General features: G+C 44.1%; 1 non-coding gene across 1 annotated transcript; it reads left to right on the forward strand.

The window, feature by feature from the left end:
• The first annotated feature begins 2,220 nt into the window (after nt 1–2,220).
• LOC125526094 lies at nt 2,221–2,327 on the forward strand. The gene has a single exon (XR_007291557.1). It is a non-coding gene; the product is annotated as a small nucleolar RNA R71 (small nucleolar RNA).
• The last annotated feature ends 20,384 nt before the right edge of the window (nt 2,328–22,711 follow it).

The following is a 22,711-nucleotide window of genomic DNA, read 5'->3' on the forward strand; positions in this document are numbered from 1 at the left end:
ATATATTTCTATGCCAAAATTGTATATATGAAATGTCCTTATCAAGTTCCCCCACACTTAAATCTTTACTTGTCCTCAAGTAAAGGCATATGACAAGAGATAGATAGTGAACAATGAGATGGCTAGAGAATGTCCCGGTGAAGTAGATCTCCAAACATTGCATGCTTTGGACTTAGCTAGTGAAAAGCAAAGGTTAAGAGTGCTACAAAGCAATATGATACTACTAGACTCAATCATTTTAAACTTTTACAATGATAAAAATGGATCAACAACTTCGAATGCTGATTGTGCCAAAAGGTTCCTAAAGAGAGCATGATCCAAAAAACAAAAAGAACTTAAACTTGTGATCAGATCACTTATTACCAGGAACACTGCTTGAACCACTTATTGAATTTGAAGGAAGCAATGATAATATTTTATCGGTCTCACCAAAGGAACATACCACCGATCCCAAGAACATGGTTTACACCTGGCTCGACCAATTATTAGTTAGTTTTTTTGTTTGTCTCCCCAAAGGAACATACCACCGATCCAGAGAACATGGTATACACCTGGTTCAACAATTATAGTTTTTTAATATAGTTAACTCCTATCCGATCCAACCAGATTTCACAAGCCACCGATCCAGGGAACATGACATGCCACTTTTAGGTAGATCGGATAATTATTCATTATAAGATATACTTTTTTAAAATGAACAAAAACGAGAATCATCACTCAACCAAGTCTGGTTCACATGCTACCGATCCAGAGAACATAGCATGCTAATCCATAGTGGTGAAATGATTGCTCAGAATGGGAACACACTTGGCACAAATTCAACATCTAAACATAGTGATCTAGGTGTATCAAGGTAAAAATAGAGAATGACAAAGTTTTCTAGTGTACTAGGGATTTGAGCACTAAAAACTAATAACTTTCACTAATTTCAGCAAAGCATGTATTGTGTAGATCACTAGTTTACAAGGCATTCAACAATCAGTTCACAATTCACATCAAGCACAATATGCCATAAGTAATTTCAGCATGCCAACAACTAAGAAATGGCTCAAGCAACCCAAATAGCAATTGATTTTAGCATGTATCAATAGATGATATATTCGAAATGGGTCATGAAATAGCTCACCGGGCTTTGATGTAGCACTTGCTCGATCATCTCACATCCTCTTGCATTGTGACTCCTCTCCTTTTGCTTCCCTATCCTCCTGCCTGCTCTAGCTTCGCTCTTCCTCATGTGTGCTCATTGCTTCTCCTCATCACCATGCCGTGAATCCACCAGGATCCCATGGGATGTCATCTCGAACTTGGTCAACTCGTCGTAAATGGTGCACAAGTGTAAACCTGAAAGAACACTCAACAACCAAGCCAATACAAGTGACAGAGAGAATGCCCTCTAAGTTATTGATAGAGTACCCTATCATATAAGCATATCTATTGAGCAAATCAGGAACGTGTATCAACAACAAGTCACATGGTGCATAGGCAGTATCCATGATATGGCATATCTTGTCAAGAAAGCTGAGATCATACCTGAGATAGTTAGGAAGAAGCTTCAGGACTACCTCAATTGAAGATACCAAGTGAGGTGTGGTAGTGGAAATTTCCATTGGACTCATGTCAACAAGTGAAATAGTAGAGCTTGGCTCCTTGACATCTAAATCCAGCTCACCATAATCAACCATGAAGCTCTCCATCTCAGGCTCAAGTGTTGAGGAATCAATGCGGCTAACATCATCGAAGGCGAACTTCTCCATATCTGGCTCTAGCAGCACATGATCAATATCAACTAAAGGTGACTCCTCAATATCGAAAGCAACTAACTGCAGCTCTGGCTCATCCATGGAAGAATCATCACAATGCAAAACTGAATCTCCAACACTAGTATCCATATGATCTGTGGCGTGTGTGTCAACTAGAATGGTGTCATCATCATGAAATATAATCCACGCAAGCTCAATCCTGTCACACTGAGATAGAGGTTCAGGTTTTTGTGTAAGAATTGGTGGCTGAGGTGTAGTGATTTGTTGCAAGCAAACCAATGAATCAGAGGTGGGCTTCTTATTGTACCACTGAAGTTGGTGGAAAGCTATGCTCTCAATCAGCAGAAAAGCATCATCAAGTGTCTTATTGGTAATAGCTCCACCCGCTGCCATATCAACGTAAGCTCGAGTGTCTGAAGTCAATCCTCTATAGAATATCTTCAGCTCTAACCATCTGTCGAGCCCATGATTAGGACATCTCTTGAATAAGGCTTTGTACCTCTCCCAAGCATCATACAAACTCTCGCCTTCACACTGAACGAAGTTGAAGATCTCATCTCAGATCGCGGACTGCTTGTGTAGTGGGAAATATTTATCCAAGAATGCTTGTGATATCTCATTCCAACTGTATGATCTTGATGGCAAGGATCGGTACCAAGCACAAGCATCATCTCGGAGAGAGAATCTAAACAACATGCACTTGATAACATGTTGAGGAACTCCATGGTACTTTACTGTATCTGAATACTCCATGACTCGAAGAAAGTGCTCATAAGGGTCTTCAGTAGGCAATCCTCCAAACTGATGTCATTGAACCAAAGCAATAAGACCAGGCTTTAGGTCAAATTTTTCCACCTCAAAAGACAACCAATGTGGCCCTGTGAAATAGCATTGGCTGCTTGGCATCCAAACATCATGAAGCATCGCCATATTTCGACCAAGTGTAACTATCAATTAACCTGTAAATAGTTCAGATTTCCTACGCACACTCATAAACAGTAAATACTAGTCAGAATGTTAGTATCCTAATAAGCCGAAGCAACAACAAGGAAAAATATATATAAGAAAATTTATTACTCTCCATATAAGCAATTTTATTCTCATTCATAATAGTGGGAGTATCATAGGAAACTCAAATACTATAAATTGTTCCCACATTAAAAGAGTAATGTTCAGTAAAAGGATATTCAAAATTATGACAATAATTATCACTAGTTTTTATAACATAAGTATCATCATAATAATCATCATAAGTGGGAGGCATGCAATCATCATAGCAAATTTGATCATTCAAAGTAAGGGGACAAAAAAGATTATCTTCATTAAGCATAGCATCCCCAAGCTTGGGACAAACATTAATTGCAACAAATAAATTCTCAAACATGTCATTATCATCAAACATAGCATCCCCAAGCTTGTGGCTTGGCATATTATAAGCATAATCACTCTCATCATTAATAGTATGAATAGCACCAACGGTATAACAATTGTTATCATCATAACTTCCCAAGTTGGTGCCAAAAAGATTTCCAAGATTATAAGAAGTATCACTATCTTCCCAATCATAATCATCACAAGAAGCAATGGGCATAACAAAATCATCATCAATAATGCTCTCGGACATTGGGCCATAAGACATAGAAGCAATATCATCATCAAGTGCGTCATCCTCCACAATTATTTTTGATTCATTTTCACGAGGCACAACAATAATAGGAGCAACACTATTTGGGAGAGATACCTTCTTACCTCTATTCTTTCTTCTTCTTTTCTTCTTCTTCACCACATCATGTGTGGGTTTAATTAATTTTTTTCAAGCTTCTTATTGATGAGATTGGTTGAATAGGGAGCTCCTCCTCGTCACCTCCCCGACAACGGCGCCAGAAAAGAGCTTGATGCCTACCATGCAACTTTATTATTGTAGACACGTGTTGGGCCTCCAAGCGTAGAGTTTTGTAGGACAATAGCAATTTTCTCTCAAGTGGATGACCTAATGTTTATCAATCTGTGAGAGATGTAGGATGAAGACGGTCTCTCTCAAATGACCCTGCAATCAAATACAAGAAATCTCTTATGTCCCCAACACACCCAATACAATGGCCAATTGTATAGGTGCACTAGTTCGACGAAGAGATGGTCATAAAAGTGTAATACGGACGGTAGAAATCTATATTTATAATCTGAATAAGTAAAAACAGCAAGGTAGCAAATAGTAAATGGGCACAAAAACGGTATTTCAATACTTAAAAACAAGGCCTAGGGTCCGTACTTTCGCTAGTGCAATCTCTCAACAGTGCTAACATAGTTGGATCATATGATTATCCCTCAAAGTGCAATAAAGAATCACTCCCGCATTCCTATTAGCGGAGAACAAAAGATAGAAATTGTTTGTAGGGTACGAAACCACCTCAAAGCCACTCTTTTCGTTCGATCTATTCGAGAGTTCATACTAAAATAACGCAAAGCTATTTTTTCCATTCGATCTATCCTAGAGTTCGTACTAGAGTAACACCAAAGCATATTCATATTCATAATACTCAATCCACACAAAGAACTACAAAGAGACCCCAAAGTTTCTATCGGAGAAAAGATAATAAAAACGTGCATCAACCCCTAAGCATAGACTACCCTAATATCACCGCAGGAATCCGCAAGTTGAGTGCCATAATGTATATCAAGTGGATCAATATGATACCCCATTGTCACCTCAAGTATTCATACCACAAGACATACATCATGTGTTCTCAAATCTGAACATTCAATCCGACATGACAAAACTTCAAAGGGTAAAGATTCAATTCATCACAAAAAGGGTATAGAGGAGAGAAACATGATATGATCCAACTATATTAACAAAGCCCATGATATAGATGACGAGAGAGAGAGAGAGAGAGAGAGATTAATCACATAGCTACTGGTACAAACCCTCATCCCCGAGGGTGGACTACTCCCTCCTCATTGTGGTGGCCGCCGGGATGATGAAGATGGCCGCCGGAGATGATCCCCCCCCCCCTCCGGTATGGTGCCGGAATGAGTCTAGATTGGTTTTCGGTGGCTACGGAGCCTTGCGGCGGCGGAACTTCTGATCTAGGGTAACCCCGAGGGGTTTCAGAATATTTGGGAATTTATAGTGCAAAGAAGGGGTACGGGAGGCCACCGAGGTGGGCACAACCCACCTGGGCGCGCTAGGGGACCCTAGCGCGCCCTAGTGGGTTGTGCCCCCCTCGGGGCACCCCCAGGTGCTGCTTTGGCCCATCGGGAGTCTTCTGGCCCATAAAAATCCACAAAAAGTTTCGCGGTCTTTGGACTCCGTTTGATATTGATTTTCTGCGATGTAAAAAACAAGCAAAAAACAGCAATTGGCACTGGGCATTGGGTCAATATGTTAGTCCCCAAAAATGGTATAAAGTTGTTATAAAATGATTGTAAAACACCAAGAATGATAAAATAACAGCATGAATACTTCATAAATTATAGATACATTGGAGACGTATCATGCCCCCCTCGGGGCACCCCCCAGGTGCTGCTTTGGCCCGTCGGGAGTCTTTCGGTCCATAAAAAATCCACAAAAAGTTTTGTGGTGTTTGGACTCCGTTTAATATTGATTTTTTGTGATGTAATAAACAAGCAAAAAACAGCAACGGGCACTGGGCACTGGGTCAATAGGCTAGTCCCAAAAAATGATATAAAGTTGCTATAAAATGATTGTGAAACATCCAAGAATGATAATATATTGGCAAGAATATTCATAAATTATAGATGTGTCGGAGACCTATCAGCATCCCCAAGCTTAATTCCTACTCGTCCTCGAGTAGGTAAATGACAAAAGAAATAATTTATGAAGTGTGAATGCTAGCAAAGTGCACAAGTTTGATCAATGATAATTTCAATCACTTTTTCCTAGCATCATAACAACACTTATTTCTTATAAAACTTCTCATGTTATAGTAGCAACCAATTCACATGTTAAGGTTCAAATAATGAATTCTCTTGGAACCCAACAACCTATGTTCTCAGTCGCCAAACAATTGCAATTCAACTTATTCAGCAGAGTTTAAGTAAGAGATCCACATACTCAACCATCATATAGTCTTCTATGATTGCTAACACTCACCTTGTACACATGAGCAAAACGTTTCAACCAGACACATAGAAAGATAGGGGCTTATAATTTCGCCTCCCAACGTATTCACCTCAAGGGTGATGTCAACAATAATAACACATGCTACCCATATCCATCTGGATATATGTGCCTAGATCTTTCCTCACCACATGATGCTTGCCAAAAGAGAAAAATAAAAAGGAATAGGGAGAAGAACTTTGACTCTTTGCATAAAAGTAAATACATAAAAGTAAAAGATAGGCCCTTCGCAGAGGGAAGCATAGGTTGCCATGCACTTATTTGTTTGTATGCTCAACCCCTTAGTGCAAAAGAACGTCACATTATATTGCCCCTTGCGATAGCAACCTTTATTATGCAGTCTGTCGCTTTTATTGCTTTACCATCACAAGTTCGTACAACGCTCAATTTCCTCTTACACTAAATGATCTTACACTTTTAGAAGCAATTTTTATTGCCTTATTGCACCGATGACAACTTACTTGAAGGATCTTGCTCAATCCTTACGTAGGTATGGTGGACTCTTGAAAATAAGATTTGGGTTTAAGGGTTTTTGGATGCACAAGTAGTATCTCTACTTGGTGCAGAATTTTTGGCTAGCAAAGATGGGGGGCAAGCACCACATGTTGAAGGATCTATGACAATATAACTTCTATGTGAATATGAACAAGCATAAACCATTACGTTGTCTTCCTTGTCCAACGTCAAATTTTTTTGCATATAATATTTTGATGCGGGCTCACAATCACAAAAGATTTCCATGATAGTGTATTTGCATGTGAAAGTTCTCTTCCTTATACTAATTATTCGTGAATTGCTTGTAAGACCAGTATTGTGATTGTCAAGCCTTAAAAGATTTCACTTTCTAAACCCAATGTGAAGCTACCACTAGGCATGATATGATTTCAACTTCATGACATTCAATTTATTCAACAATTTACTCATAGGATATAAGTGAAGCACAAGAGTAAATGACATAGAAAAGAGCTTCATTGACGGGATGTGAATGCCACTTACTTAGCCTTCCTGGCAACTATTTGAGGACTCTATTTTATTTAAAAACTTTCAGATCTAAGTACTTTATGAAAACAGCAAGCAAAGCAAAATAAAATAACAATCCAAGGATAGCACACATCATGTAAAGAAGCAAAAACTTAGGCTCAACCGATAGTAACCAATAATTGTTGAAGAAGAAAGGTGGGATGCCTACCGGGGCATCCCTAGATGCTTGAGACTTCTTGAAATATTATCTTGGAATGCCTTGGGCATACCAAAGCTTGAGCTTTTGTGTCTCCTTAATTCCTCTCATATCACGATTTTCCTAAATATCAAAAGCTTTATCCACACAAAACTCAACAAGAACTCGTGAGATAAGTTAGTATAAACCAACGCAAAAACCTTATCATTCTCTACTGTAGCAAATCACTAAAATTATTATTAAACATTGCATAGTAAATACCTATTCATATTTAATACTCCTATCCACAAATAGAATCATTAAACAAGCAAACATATGCAAACAATGCAACCATAATAACAATCTGCCAAAACAGTACAATATGTAAAGAATGCAAGAGTATCAATACTTATTCAACTCCAAATATCATGAAAATTTACCACACTGTAGAAAATGTATCAGATCACATTTTGTAAAAAGTTACAACATTTTATCACATTCTGACTTTTCTAGGGAATTTTTGCAACAGCGGTAAACTTTCTGTTTTCAAACAGCAACATGTATACTTGCAAAATAAGCATAGTTAAGGCTATCATTGCCACTTTTATTGATATAAAAGATGCAAAAGATTATTCTAAATAACAGCAAGCAAATACTAACAAAATAAATTGATGCTCCAAGCAAAATAGATATCATGTGATGAATGAAAACATAGCTCTAAGTAAGGTTACCGATATTGTTGGAGACGAAAGAGGGGATGCCTTCCGGGGCATCCCCAAGCTTAGTTGCTTGGATATTCCTTGGATATTAACTTGGGGTGCCTTGGGCATCCACAAGCTTAGGGTCTTGTCACTCCTTATTCTCCTCATACCGACATCTCACCCAAAACTTGAAAACTTCAATCACACAAAACTTAACGGAACTTTGTGAGATAGGTTAGCATGATAAAGAGCAAACCATTCCACTTTTGGTACTGTCAAAGACAAGATTCATAATTGTTATCACACAACTCCTAGTGTAGCATATCATTTCTACAATTTACATTGAGCAATATAAGCCATAGAAACAAAAAAAACAAGCAAACATGCATTAAAAACATAATCTGTCAAAAACAGAATAGTCTGAAGTAATCTGTACTCAAACCATATTTCTACTACTCCGAAAATTCTGAAAAATTAGGAAAACCTGGATAATTTGTCTATTAATCTTCTACAAAAATAATCAGCATGTTATCACGCTTCTGTTAAAAATGAGAATTAGTTTCGTCAGTGCAAAAGGTTCTGTTTTTCGGCAAGATCAAATCAACTATCACCCAACATGATTGCAAAGGCTTTACTTGGCACTTTATTGAAACAAAAGCAATACAACATGATCAATACAGTAGCATAATCATGTGAACACACAAAAACAGTAGGGGTAAATGTTGGGTTGTCTCCCAACAAGCGCTTTTCTTTAATGCCTTTTAGCTAGGCATGATGATTTCAATGATGCTCGCATAAAAGATATGAATTGAAACATAAAGAGAGCATCTTGAAGCATATGACTAGCACATTTAAGTCTAACCCACTTCCTATGCATAGGGATTTTGTGAGCAGACAACTTATGGGAACAAGGATCAACTAGCATAGGAAGGCAAAACAAGCATAACTTCAAAATTTTCAACACATAGAGAGGAAACTTGATATTATTGCAATTCCTACAAGCATAAGTTCCTCCCTCATAATAATTTTCAGTAGCATCATGAAGAAATTCAACAATATAGCTATCGCATAAAGTATTCTTTTCATGACACAAAAGCATAGAAAACTTATTACTCTCCACATAAGCAAATTTCTTCTCATCAATAGTAGTGGGAGCAAACTCAAAAAAATAACTATCATGAGAGTGAAAATTAAAATCATGATGACAAGTTTCATGGTTATCATTATTCTTTACAGCATACATGTCATCACCATAATCATCATAGACAGCAACTTTGTTATCATAGTCAATTGAAGCCTCATCCAAAATGGTGGATTCATCACTAAATAAAGTCATGACCTCTCCAAATCCACTTTCATCATTATAATCATCATAAATAGGAGTCATGCAATTATTATAACAAATTTGCACATCAAATCTTGGGGGACTAAAAATATAATCTTCATCAAACATAGCCTCCCCAAGCTTATGGCTTTGCATATCATTAGCATCATGGATATTCAAAGAATTCATACTAACAACATTGCAATCATGCTCATCATTCAAATATTTTGTTCCAAACATTTTATTGACTTCTTCTTCTAACAATTGAGCATAATTTTCCAATCCATCATTTTCAAGAAAGATATTATAAATATGATCAATAATATGATGCAAGATCAATTCCATTTTTATGTAGTTTTCTTTTATAAACCAAGCTAGTGATAAAACAAGAAACTAAAATATTCAATTGCAAGATCTAAAGATATACCTTCAAGCACTCACCTCCCCGTCAACGGTGCCAGAAAAGAGCTTGATGTCTACTACGCAACTTTATTCTTGTAGACACATGTTGGGCCTGCAAGCGTAGAGTTTTGTAGGACAGTAGCAATTTTCCCTCAAGTGGATAACCTAAGGTTTATCAATCCGTGAGAGGTGCAGGATGAAGATGAAGGAAATATGCCCTAGAGGCAATAATAAAGTTATTATTTTATTTCCTTATATCATGATAAATGTTTATTATTCATGCTAGAATTGTATTAACCGAAAACTTGATACATGTGTGAATACATAGACAAAACAAAGTGTCCCTAGTATGCCTCTACTAGACTAGCTCGTTAATCAAAGATGGTTAAGTTTCTTGACCATAGACATGTGTTGTCATTTGATGAACGGGATCACATCATTAGAGAATGATGTGATGGACAAGATCCATCCATTAGCTTAGCATTATGATCGTTGAGTTTTATTGCTATTGCTTTCTTCATAACTTATACATGTTCCCTCTGACTATGAGATTATGCAACTCCCGAATACTGGAGGAACACCTTGTGTGCTATCAAACATCACAACGTAACTAGGTGATTATAAAGATGCTCTATAGGTGTCTCCGATGGTGTTTGTTGAGTTGTCATAGATCGAGATTAGAATTTGTCACTCTGTGTATCAGAGAGGTATCTCTAGGCCCTCTCGGCAATGCACATCACTATGAGCCTTGCAAGCAATGTGACTAATGAGTTAGTCATGGGATGATTCATTACAGAACAAGTAAAGAGACTTTCCGGTAACGAGATTGAACTAGGTATGATGATACCGACGATCGAATCTCAGGAAAGTAACATAACGATGACAAAGGGAACAACGTATGTTGTTATGCGGTTTGACCGATAAAGATCTTCGTAGAATATGTAGGAACCAATATGGGCATCCAGGTTCTGCTATTGGTTATTGACCAGAGAAGTGTCTTGGTCATGTCTACATAGTTCTCCAACTCGTAGGGTCCGCATGCTTAACGTTCGTTGACGATATAGTATTATATGAGTTATGTATGTTGGTGGCCGAATGTTGTTAGGAGTCCCGTATGAGAACACGGACATGATGAGGAGCTCCGGAATGGTCCAGAGGTAAAGATTGATATATAGGATGATATGGTTCGGCCAAGGGGTGAAGCCCACAGGGTTTTAGGTTGGTGCAAAAGGAGTTTTGCGGAGGCCAGGCGGCCAAACGCCGGAGACCCTGGCGTCTGGCCCTCGGCCAGACGCCGAGGCCCATGGCGTCTGGGCCAGACGCCAAGGACCATGGCATCTGGTCCTGGAAGTCCAAGAAGGACTCTTCCTTGCGGGCAAAACCGACTTTGAGGAGGCTTTTACTCCAAGTTTCGACCCCAGGGCTCAACATATAAATAGAGGGCCAGGCCTAGCACCTGGAACACATCAAGAATCACCAAGCCGTGTGCCGGCAACCCCGTCCCCTCTAGTTTATCCTCTGTCATAGTTTCTGTTGTGCTTGGCGAAGCCCTGCAGAGATTGTTCTTCACCAACACCGTCACCATGCCGTCGTGTTGCCGGAACTCATCTACTACTTCACCCGTCTTGCAGGATCAAGAAGGCGAGGACGTCATCGAGCTGAAACGTGTGCTGAATGCGGAGGTGTCGTACATTCGGTACTTGATCGGGACGAACGTGAAGGTGTACGACTACATCAACCGTGTTAATAAACGCTCCCGCTTAATGGTCTACGAGGGTACGTAGACACACTCTCCCCCTCTCGTTGCTATGCATCTCCTAGATAGATCTTGCGTGAGCGTAGGAATTTTTTTTTGAAATTGCATGCTACGTTATCCAACAGAAGATGGTCTCTCTCAAACGACCCTGCAACCAGATACAAGAAATCTCTTGTGTCCCCAACGCACCCAATACAATGGCAAATTGTATAGGTGCACTAGTTTGGCGAAGAGATGGTGATAAAAGTGTAATATGGATGGTAGAAATATATTTTTATAATCTGAATAAATAAAAATAGCAAGGTAGGAAATAGTAAACAGGCACAAAAACGATATTGCAATGCTTAAAAATGAGGCCTAGGATCCATACTTTCGCTAGTGCAATCTCTCAAAAGTGCTAACATAGTTGGATCATATGATTATCCCTCAAAGTGCAATAAAGAATCACTCTCGAGTTCCTATTAGCGGAGAAAAAGATAGAAATTGTTTGTAGGGTATGAAACCACCTCAAAGCTATTCTTTCCGTTCGATCTATTCAAGAGTTTGTACTAAAATAACACAAAGCTATTCTTTCCATTCGATCTATCCTAGAGTTCGTACTAAAATAACACCAAAGCAAATTCATACTCATAATACTCGGTCCAACACAAAGAACTACAAGGAGACCCTAAAGTTTCTATTGGAGAAAAAATAATAAAAATGTGCATCAACCCCTATGCATAAATTACCCCAATGTCACCTCGGGAATCCGTGAGTTGAGTGCCATAACACACATGAAGTGAATCAATATGATATCCCATTGTCACCTCAAGTATTCATACCGCAAGACATACATCATGTGTTCTCATATCTGAACATTCAATCCGACAAGACAAAACTTCAAAGGGTAAAGATTCAATTCATCACAACAAGAGTATAGAGGGGAGAAACATCATATGATCCGACTATATTAACAAAGCCCATGATATAGATCATGAGAGAGAAAGATTAAACACATAGCTACGGGTACAAACCCTCAGCCCCGAGGGTGGACTACTCCCTCCTCGTCATGGTGGCCGCCGGGATGATGAAGATGGCCACCGGAGATGATTCCCCCTCCGGCAGGGTGCCGGAACAGGTCTAGATTGGTTTTCGGTGGCTACGGAGCCCTGCGATGGTGGAACTTCTGATCTAGGTTAACCCCGAGGGGTTTCAAAATATTTGGGAATTTATAGTGCAAAGAAGGGGTACGGGAGGCACCGAAGTGGGCACAACCCACCTGGGGACACCCCCAGGTGCTGCTTTGGCCCATCATGAGTCTTTCGGTCCATAAAAAATCCACAAAAAGTTTTACGGTGTTTGGACTCTGTTTAATATTGATTTTCTGTGATGTAAAAAAGAAGCAACAAAAAGCAACTGGCACTGGGCACTGGGTCAATAGGTTAGTCCCAAAAATGATATAAAGTTGCTACAAAATGATTGTAAAACATCCCAGAATGATAATATATTGGCATGGATACTTCATAAACTATAGATACGTTGGAGACATATCAGTGTCTAGATTGGATCTGGTGGTTCTAGACTCTATGGCGGCTGGATGAATATTTCGTCGACTCCCCTAGGGTTTCTGGAATATTGGGGTATTTGTAGAGCAAATAGGCGGTTCGGGGGGCACCCGAGGTGGGCACAACCCACCAGGGCATGCCTGGGCCTCCCGACGCGCCCTAGTGGGTTGTGCTCCCCTCGGGGCACCCCCAGGCGCATCCAGGGCCCGTTGTGTTCCTTCTGGCCCATAAAAAATCTCCGTAAAGTTTCGTGTCATTTGGACTCCGTTTGATATTGATTTTCTGCGATGTAAAAAACATGGAAAAAACATCAACTGGCACTTGGCACTATGTCAATAGGTTAGCATCAAAAAATGATACGAAATGACTATAAAATGATTATAAAACATCCAAGATTGATAATACAACAGCATGGAACAATAAAAAATTATAGATACGTTGGAGACGTATCAAACATCCCCCAACAGGGCAAGTGAAAGGAGTTGATCTGAGGACAACCGACGATCGATGGCGAGGGGCAGAGTTGTAGAGTGTTGAATGAGATGGAAGATTTAATGTGAGGGGGAGAGGGAGTGGTTAAGACACCCCCACCTCCCGCCTGACGTGGACTAACCTCCTCCTATGATGGCGAAGGAGTTTATGTGGAGGATATGAGGCTTTCAAATTTATGAGAGTCTGAACCTCTGCCACATAGGACTCTGACACCCCCGGTCCACCCAAAATCACACCCCGGGGCCCGCATCTCTGTCCCTTACCCCTTGGTCTCCTTTGTTATACATCTGCATTCTCCATGTCCGTCGCCGCAGCTATACCACCCTGGCCACCCGCCAAGCCCTTGCCGGATGAGGGAGTCCTGGATTAGGGGGTCTCCGGACAGCCGGACTGTTGGACTATGAAGATACAAGATTGAAGACTTCGTCCCGTGTCCGGATGGGACTCTACTTGGCGTGGAAGGCAAGCTAGGCAATACGGATATGTATATCTCCTCCTTTGTAATCGGCCTTGTGTAACCCTAGCCCCCTCCGATGTCTATATAAACCGGAGGGTTTTAGTCCGTAGGACAACATACAATCATACCATAGGTAGCTTCTAGGGTTTAGCCTCTTTGATCTCGTGGTTAGATCAACTCTTGTAATACTCATATCATCAAGAACAATCAAGCAGGACGTAGGGTATTACCTCCATCAAGAGGGCCCGAACCTGGGTAAACATCATGTCCCCTGCCTCCGGTTACCATCCGCCTTAGACGCACAGTTCGGGACCCCCTACCCGAGATCCACCGGTTTTGACACCGACATTGGTGCTTTCATTGAGAGTTCCACTGTGTCGTCACCATAAGGCTTGATGTCTCCTTCGATCATCGCTAGCGATGCGGTCCAGGGCGAGGTCTTCCTCCCCGGACAGATCTTCGTATTCAGCGGCTTCGCACTGCAGGCCAATTTGCTTGGCCATCTGGAGCAGATCAAAAGCTACGCCCCTGGCCATCAGGTCAGATTTGGAAACTTGAACTACACGACCGACATCCGCGGAGACTTGATCTTCGATGGATTCGAGCCAATGTCGGACGCGCCGCACAGTCGCGACGAGCATGACGTAACTCTGTCGTCGGACAGTGTTCAGGAGATAGCATCCACAACTACTCCGGCCATTAATCCGGAGAAAATCGCGCCATTCGAGAGAGGAGGGATAGACCCCTCCATGGAGGCCACACTCTTAGTGGTGATAGAGCCAGATACTGACTTCACCCCTTTCGAGAGCCGCGTCGCCGAACCACTGGATTTACCTCCGGCCACGGACTCTGAGCCGCCTACATCCGTGACCGTCGAATCCGACGGGGCGCCGATCATGGAGTTCACCTCCGCGGATATCTTTTAGCACTCACCTTTCGGGGATGTGCTAAATTCATTAAGGTCTCTCTCCCTGTCAGGAGAACCTTGGCCGAACTATGTACGGCTAGAATGGGATGCGGACGACGAAGAAATTCGCTGCCCACCCACCACCCACTTAGTTGCCACTGTCGATGACTTAACCGACATGCTCGAGTTCGACTCCGAAGACATCGACGGTATGGACGATGATGCAGGAGACAAACAGGAACCACCGCCCACAGGGCGTTGGACTGCCACTTCATTACATGACATATACATGGTGGATACACCAGAGATGGCAAAGAGACAGCGGAGGATGCCCCCTCCAAGCAACCCAAGCGCCGACGTCAGCGGCACTGCTCTAAGTCCCGCCATAGCAAAAACAGCGATAACAACGCAAGAGGAAATAACAGTCCAGTCGACTCTAGAAGAAGCGATGACTGCACCACCCCGATGGCAGAGCACGATCAAGATGCGAACTGCAAACATAGTACGGATCCGACGTCCGAGCATGACGACGCCAAGGATAAGCCTCATCAAACCCCGTCTGGGGAAGAAAACAGTCCAGACGAAGATGCACACATCATCCCGGAAACGCACTTGGAGCAAGAGAACCTCCACAGAAGGCTTATTGCCACAGCGAGGAGCCTGAAGAAACAGAAGCAAAGGCTCAAGGTCGCACAAGATACACTCAACGGCAGGTGGAACAAAGTAACAAAGTATGGTGGAAGTTACCATAAAAATAGCTATCCCAAGCGCAAGCTATTACCAGAATTCGATGATGAGGCCTTAGAACCCATACAGCCGAAGAATGATACGGCCAACCGGCCAGATCCACCACCTTGTGAACGCGATAGAGAGGCTAACAAAGTCGCGCATAAGTCAACACACGATGTACGTGAGAACTTGTGTCAAAAATCCGGCGTGACCAGATCCATCTCTGGATCTAGGAAGCACGCTACGGTACAAAACCAACACTGAATACCGTCCGAACACCATGGCACATCCCAATACAGGGGTGCCGCACACCCCTTATGTTTCACTGATGAGGTGCTGGATCACGAATTCCCAGAGGGATTCAAACCAGTGAACATAGAGGCGTACGATGGGACCACAGACCCTAGAGTCTGGATAGAGGACTTTATCCTCCATATTCATATGGCTCGTGGAGATGATCTCCATGCCATTAAATACTTGCCCCTCAAGCTTAAAGGGCCAGCTGGGCACTAGCTGAAAAGCCTCCCCGAAAACTCAATTGGAAGTTGGGAGGAGCTCGAGGACGCTTTTCGGGCCAATTTTCAAGGGACTTATGTCTGACCTCCGGATGCAGACGATTTAAGTCATATAATCCAACAATCCGGAGAGTCCGCCCGAAAGCTTTGGAACAGGTTCCTCACCAAGAAGAACCAAATCGTCGACTGTCCGGATGCCGAAGCCTTAGCAGCTTTTAAACATAGCGTCCGAGACAAATGGCTCGCCAGACACCTCGGCCAAGAAAAACCGAGAACAATGGCAGCCCTAACAAGCCTCATGACCCGCTATTGTGCGGGCGAGGACAACTGGTTGGCTCGTAGCAGCACCAGCGACCCAAGCACATCCGAAGTCAGGGATGGCAATGGTAAACCACGACGCAACAAAAACAAGCGTCAAAATAAAGAAGGTAGCCCAGATAACACGGCGGTAAATGCCGGATTCAGGGGCTCCCGACCAGGTCAGCGGAAAAAGGCTTTCAAAGGTAGCAGAGAAGGACAATCTGGCCTAAATAAAATTCTTGACAAACTCTGTCAAATTTACGGCACCCCAGACAAACCTGCAAATCATACCCATAGAGAATGTTGGGTCTTCAAGCAGGCCGGTAAGCTAAATGCCGAACACAAAGGGGAAGAGACACCAAGCGAAGACGAGGATGAACCTCGCCAGCAAAGCGCCGGAGGACAGAAAAAGTTCCCACCAGAGGTTAAAATAGTAAACGTGATCCATGTGACAAAGAGGAGAAGCAAGCATGCACTCCGAGGCACACACGCCATAGAGCCTGTCACCCCTAGGTTCAACCCCTGGTTGGCCCGCCCAATCACTTTTGATCGTAGGGATCACGAGACAAATATCCGGCACAAAGGACTGACGGCCTTGGTGTTAGACCCAATAATAAATGGGTACCATTTCACACGAGTCCTCATGGACGGCGGCAGTGATCTAAATCTGATATATCAGGACACAGTCCGCAAAATGGGGATAGACCCGACACAAATAAGCCACAGTAATACTACCTTCAAGGGAGTAATACCAGGCCAAGAGGCCCACTGTACGGGCTCTCTACTACTAGAGGTGGTATTCGGTTCTCCCGATAACTTCCGAAGCGAAAGGTTAACTTTTCACATCGCGCCCATTCCGAAGTGGTTATCAAGCACTACTCAGAAGAACGGCTTTCGCTCGTTTTAACGCAATACCGCATTATGTTTTTCTCAAGCTTAAGATGCCCGGTCCACGTGGCATCATCTCAGTTAGCGGAAATACCGAACGTTTCTTATGTACGGAAGAGGATGCGGCGGCTCTAACAGCCGCAAACTAGACGGCCTCACCAACCAGAAAAAAATGGTAGGTCATCAAGACCACGGACACGGTTAAACGAATCCGGCGTTCCATCATATATACATGAGATTGGTTTGATGATCAAACCCTCATAAATGATACCAGGGGCTTCCCACGTGTAATCAGGGCCAGCCCGGCTCAACTTGGCTTCTCTTGAATTTTGATAGTTCATTGATAATAGCCAATTCTTATTTTTTTGGCACGGCAACTTTCACCTAAATTCTTTCCTTTTACAGATGACAATCGTGCTACACCCGTCCAGGACACGGCACAACAGAGACACAGGCGCAAACGTGCAGCAGGGACCCGCCCAAAGGTTTCTTTTTAGATTAAGACCCTGCGTAAACCTTTTTTACTGTCTCTTGTTGCTCACATCCTCCGGATACTCCACACAACCGAGAAGGATGCTGGTGTTATTGGCTTGTGGCCACGTCAGGATTTTGCACGTACCTAGACACATGGGGTTTCTTATTAAGGGCATTGTTTAGCCCGGTATATGTTATAAAGACCGAACACCTTAGGGAGTGTTCGGCGTCGCGAGTTTGGCCCTATATGCATCAGCTCCGAATCATGTCTTTGGCCAAATGTTGGGTTTGCCTGGCTCCCACGTTTTGGTACCTTACGTTCTATTATGTCGGCTAAGGTAGCACTGGAGAACTACTGCAATTGTGCCATGGTTCATCCGGATGAGCACCTCAGTAGAGAAAGCCGAAAACTGACTGTCATGATATAGCGAGAGACTGGTCAACCACTCGATGACTCATCGGAATCTTCGGGATTCCTCCACATTAACGAAGGGCCGTTTCCCGGTCATGTACGTACGCGCCTCGTATTCGGACGAGCGCAGAAGTGCCAGGGGCTATATAGTAGCCCCACCGTCAAACTCCTATGGCTAAGTGAAAGTGTTAAAGCAATATAGTCTGATTGCCTCGTTCGCTGTGCTATCACCTCCTTAACGGACCAAGATGTTGGATAAAGTGTGGGTATGCATTTTCTGCGAACACCCCCACATTACATGCGTGGGGGCGGAAGCCGACGACTGCAAACTTTTAGGTTATACACATATATACATAAACGGCCGCACATGAGGCATCATAGTACTTTCGGGCAAAAGTATAAATACAGCCTTGATAATTCAATAAAACATTGTTTTTACAATGGGAATACATGTCACTAGAACACAATATTCTTCGAGCACTGAGCCTCTATCGAACGAGCGCCTTCAAGAACTTCTTCAAAGTAGTGCCCGGCAGCCACTCGGCCTACAGCCGAACCCTGTGTCGCAACAATGGTGGCATTCATCTCCGCCCAGTATGTCTTGACACGGGCAAAGGTCATTCACACACCCTCTATGCACGCCAATCTCTTTACAGCATCGATGCGTGGCACAGCACCAAGGAATTGTTGCACTAAACTAAAGTAACTATTCGACCTTGGCCCTCCCGGCCACAGGTGATCCACAACGGACCTCATGGCAAGTCCGGACAACCTATGGAGCTCGGCCCACTCGGCCATTCGCTCATTCAACAGCAGCGGACGGACTGGAGCATGAAACTGTGACCAGAACAGATTTTCCACTTCGGGACCTTTCTGATCCTTGAAGTACTCGGCCGCATCAGCAGCACTTGCAGCCAAATCTATGTAGGCGTCCGCAGAACTCCATAGCCGGTCCAGAGGAGCATACTTCGGATCTCTGAACTTAGTCCGCAACAAGAAGGGCTTCCCAGACACGATATCTGCAGCTTGATTCAACTCCTCCTTCGCCGCTCTAATTTTGGAGCGGGCTTCCTTGGCAGCCACCAGGGCCTTCTCCAGGTCTGTTGCCTTCGCCCGATTTTCTTTTTCGAGAAGCTGGTAACGGTCAGCGACATCTTTTAACTCTACAGCCATCTTGGCTATTTTTTTCCTTGCTCTCGCAATGCGCGGCCTGTTTGGCCCTTAACTCTTCGGCCGCCTTTAGAGCGGCCGCATTGCTACTCCTTGCTTGCTCCTTGGCTCGGGCAAGCTCCGCCCGAAGGGTCTCCACAGTGGCAACTCCATCTGCAGTCACAACATATTAAAGATACTGGCATCATGCTCCTCTTACTATGTGTTGATCATCGGAAAAATCACTTACCCTGTGCCTCATTAAGCCGCTTGTTGACAAGCACGATGTCGGCATCTGCCGCATCAAGTTGCCGCTTTAGCTCGGCAAACCCATCAGTCCGGCTAGCCACCGGAGCTTTAGCCACCTGCACATAAAGGCGGTCTGGTTATTACCTGGGACTATGATCCTCTGTTTGCTGCCGTTTTCGACGACAACCAGAGTCTCAGGGGCTACTATCTGCATAGGGCACACCTAACGTGTGCGGTACTGTAAAAAACATACACTATTTCACATACCTCAAAGCCTTTCAGCAGACTCATAAAGGCTTCATGCAAACCACTTTCAGCGGATGAAATCCTTTCAATTACCGTACTCATTAGCGTACGATGCGCTTCCGAGACGGCCGCTTGCCCCAGAAGATCCTTCAGCGCGTCTGACCGCACATTGTACGGACCCTTGTTGTCGCTCTCCTTAGGAGCCGGATACTGGGGATTCCGGGTAGCCAAAGGGTTATCCTCTGGCCTTAGTGGATCCGGAGATACCCTTCGTGACGACACTTCAAGGTCGCCCGCTTCATGAGGCGGGGTGTCAGGGGGAGGCATTTCGCTCTCCATCATCTCTGGAAGAAGATCCCCCGAAGACGAACTCTGTCGAGAAGGGCTACGATCCGGTCTACAATTTATAAACATCGGTTATTGTCTTCGGAAGTAAGGTAGGATGTTTCCACTATTAAGTACTTTTCGATTACTTACAGCTCGGTAGAGGGCTGATCCCCGCGCGGAAATTGTGCGGCAAGAATACCCTCCGAGGCAGGACCCTCTGATGAAGATTTCTTCTCCCGTTTGGAAACCTTAGTTTCCGGATCTCCAGAGGTAGTCCTCTTCCTTCCCCGGGGAGAGAGAATGTCAGATTCTTCCCTTTGGTTGTCCTCCCTCGTGGAGGCGCTCATTCCCCTGGTTGGAATAAGTAGCGAGTGAGGCCCGCTTTCGCCCTCTCTATTCCCCCCATCATGTTCCTTTGAGGGTACTGGATAAGGCGCCGGCTTGAGCATCTTGTCCAGTACCGGATTGTCCAAGCCCTCAGGAAGGGGGGCCAAACACCTGATCATCATCGCCTTTGTTATCCAGTCTTGGTCAAAGAGCGGCTCTTTAGAATGATGCCATGATAAATAAAAGGACAGTAGGTTCGATATGGGATTACTTACTTGGGCAGCGGGGCGGTTGCAGCTCAGACCCACGTCCTCGGTGGTGTCCGGACACTCTATTTGGGGTCCGAAGAACAATTTGTACATCTCTTCGAGCGTCATGCCGAGGAAATGCTGAATAGCTCGCGGTCCTTCCGGGTTGAATTCCCACATGCGGAGGGGCCGACGTTTGCAAGGCTGGACTTAACGAACTAGCATAACTTGCATTACCATAGCCAGACTGAAATCTCTCTCAAAGAGATCTCGGATACGGCTCTGCAGTATTGGCACGTCCTTTGCTGGACCCCAGCTCAGCCCCCTGCTGATCCATGACATCAGTTGCGGTGGGGGGCCCGAGCGAAAGGTGGGGGCAGCTACCCACTTGGCACTTTGGGGAGCTGTGATGTAAAACCACTCCCGCTGCCACAATCCAGACACCTCTGGGAAGGAACCCTCTGGCCATGGAGCGTCAGCGATTTTGCTTATTAAAGCACCTCCGCACGCTGCCTGCCGCCCCTCGATCATATTCGGCTTCACATCGAAGGTCTTGAGCCACAGGCCGAAGTGAGGGGTAATGCGGAGGAAGGCCTCACATACGACAATAAATGACGAGATGTGAAGAAGGGAATCCGGGGCCAGATCGTGAAAATCCAGCCCATAATAGAACATAAGACCCCTAACAAAGGGATCCAGAGCGAGGCTCAGTCCTTGGAGGAAGTGGGAGATGAACACGACGCTCTCGTTGGGTTCGGGAGTAGGGACGACCTGCCCTCGGGCAGGTAGCCTATGCGAAATTTCGGCGGTCAGATATCTAGCCTCTCTCAACTTCTTGATGTCCTCCTCTGTGACGGAGGAAGGCATCCACCGACCTTGAAGGTTGGACCCGGACATAGTTGAAGGTCCGAATCACCTGACCTGAGCTTTGGGTGTTAGAACTCGAGGCGGGAGAAGGATTCGATTGAGCACGGGAGGGAAAAAAGAAAAAGCCTCGTCCCCTTTATAAAGAAGGTGAATATCAAGCGTCCTCCTCGTGGCCGTTTGGGACTTGCCTAAGATCTAGGAGTCATACCAACAGGCATGGTTGGGTTACCCACGTCTGTATTGATGAGAATCCCGTGATAAGGGGGACACGATCTCTGCTTTGACAAGACATGTCAAGAAAACCGCCTCGCATTATGTGCGGAGCTGGTTGAGAAAAACGGTTCGAATAATGAGCGGGCCATGGCGTGATGTCATGCTGTCAAAACGTGTCAGCGGATTAGATTTATGGAAATATTATTCTCTCTACAGTAGTATGTGGAACTTATTTTGCAGGGCCGGACACTATCCTTGTATTCAAAACTCTTCCATGGTGTATGCGGAGGAGGAACCCGCCTTGCAATGCCGAACACAATACTGCGCGCCGAACTCATCGTCATTGAAGCCTGGTTCAGGGGCTACTGAGGGAGTCTTGGATTAGGGGGTCTCCGGACAGCTGGACTATATCCTTTGGCCAGACTGTTGGACTATGAAGATACAAGATTGAAGACTTCGTCCCGTGTCCAGATGGGACTCTACTTGGCGTGGAAGGCAAGCTAGGCAATACGGATATGTATATCTCCTCCTTTGTAACCGACCTTGTGTAACCCTAGCCCCCTCCGGTGTCTATATAAACCGGAGGGTTTTAGTCCGTAGGACAACATACAATCATACCATAGGCTAGCTTCTAGGGTTTAGCCTCTTTGATCTCGTGGTAGATCAACTCTTATAATACTCATATCATCAAGAACAATCAAGCAGGACGTAGGGTATTACCTCCATCAAGAGGGCCTGAACCTGGGTAATCATCGTGTCCCCTGCCTCCTGTTACCATCTGCCTTAGACGCACAGTTCGGGACCCCCTACCCGAGATCCGCCGGTTTTGACACCGACACCGGACCTCTGCCGCTCCACCTGACCTCTACACCACTTTGCCTACGCCACCTCTCTTCCGCTCGCCGCATAGGTACCGATTGTCCATGTGGATGCCGTCTATGGGGTTTACCGCACCCAACAAGTGTTTGGTGAAATCTTCATGCTATTTTTTGACAATTTTCTCCCTTTTCGGAGCAATGGATTCAAACACATAGTACTTAATGAGAACTACGTTCAGATGTCCAACGACTCGTCCGACGAGGAGGATTATGCGGATGCAACGATGATGATGCAGGTGGTCCTTGTAG

This window comes from Triticum urartu, chromosome 7 (assembly GCF_003073215.2).
Source record: "Triticum urartu cultivar G1812 chromosome 7, Tu2.1, whole genome shotgun sequence".
Lineage (NCBI taxonomy): Eukaryota > Viridiplantae > Streptophyta > Magnoliopsida > Poales > Poaceae > Triticum > Triticum urartu.